A 1,495-nucleotide genomic window follows, 5' to 3' on the forward strand; every position below is an offset into this window, starting at 1 on the left:
ACCCAGGTCTCCAGGGCTGCAGCTGAAGAACTTCCCTCAGCCTCATGGTGCGTTTGAAACTTGCTAAGATTTTTAAAGAGACTTTGCAGTGCCAAACCAAGAAGCCAGTAAACAATGTCTCTCCATAATGGGGGCATTGGAGGCATCTTTCAATCATCAGCACCGGAGGGGTCCTCCCTCTGGGATGGCCCTACACTTTATGCAGCCCAGAGTTTTTTCTTCTTTGACCTCATGGGGCTACACATGCCCTTCTAGAGGCATGACACAGTGAGGGACAGGTGTTCTCCCCGAAAGATGCCTTTGGGGGCAAACTCTTTAAAAAACAATCCTCTCCCAATTCACCCAACCCCAAGCAGAGTTCACTCTGTTATCACAGGAAGAAAGTATTGTGAATACAGCAAAAGCTGTGTAGTCGGACAGAGGTGAACTTGAACCCAGCTCCATGGCCTTAGAAGGTCTGTTCACCTCTGTGCTGCGCCAGTCGTTTGTTAAAAGCATACTGGGATGTCACAAGAGTTATGGAAAGCCATACATTCATGTATGCACCCACCTATATGTGTTCAGTTTCTCTATGAATGGGATCGTACTGTACGCCTTTTTCTGCAAAGGGATTTTTTTTTCGCTGATTCCTTCTTGGTCATCTTAATGTGAGTCTTAAGAACGCAGGCTTTAGAGACAGATCATGTGGTCTGAATCTCAGGTCTGCAACACACTGGCTGGACAAATATCCTAACATCCTTCAGAAATTTGCATGTCATCCTTGCACAGGGACCATGCTAATCTTCTCTGGATCATTCCAATTTTAGTGTCTGAGCGTGACAAATGTCCTAATGTCCCAATCCTACCTCTCTTTGGTGTTCACATCTGTTAAATGGGAATATTAATTGTGGGCAGGTGTCTCTGAAAAGATTAAATGATGGACCGCAGGGAGAGTGCCAACTCCCATTTAGGGCTCGGTAGATGCTGACTAATATTATTCCAAAAATTGGCTTTGGTTATTTTCAGCTACTGTACGGCATTTCGGAGTGTGCATAACCTGTATCCTGTTGATGGACACCCGAGGCTTTTCTGTATATACTACAGACCTGCATGTCAAATTGGGGGATGCAGGTTCCACTTGAAATTGATCACAGCCATTATTGCTCAGAGATTGAGTGGTTATGAAGGCAGACAATACAAAGGTGGAAGATTTGTTTTGTCAGTATAATGTTGATGTTTTACAATGAGAAAGTACGCCTGGAACTGTTCATGAAAGAGGAAAAAATAAAAAGGTAGAGAAAGAAAAAAAGAAGGAAGAGTGGGGGGAAAGAAAAAGATGTAGAGGGTGGTAAGTGGAGCGTCAAACGGCAGGCACAAGAGCTCAATCATATGAGGTCCCCCTCAGAATGGCAGCAGTTACAGTGTCATCACCCCCTCCTCATAGTCATGATCCTGGACGAGGAGCAGTGGCTCACACCTGTAGTCCCAGCACTTTGGGAGGCAGAGGTGGGTGGAC

The 1,495-nt window shown here is 45.4% G+C and overlaps 1 non-coding gene across 1 annotated transcript; it reads right to left on the bottom strand.

Moving 5' to 3' along the window:
* Positions 1-723: 723 nt before the first annotated feature.
* LOC119466883 lies at positions 724-828 on the bottom strand. The gene has a single exon (XR_005195393.1). It is a non-coding gene; the product is annotated as a U6 spliceosomal RNA (small nuclear RNA).
* Positions 829-1,495: the final 667 nt, after the last annotated feature.

Source organism: Cebus imitator, unplaced genomic scaffold (genome assembly GCF_001604975.1).
Source record: "Cebus imitator isolate Cc_AM_T3 unplaced genomic scaffold, Cebus_imitator-1.0 Scaffold237, whole genome shotgun sequence".
In the NCBI taxonomy this organism is placed as follows: domain Eukaryota; kingdom Metazoa; phylum Chordata; class Mammalia; order Primates; family Cebidae; genus Cebus; species Cebus imitator.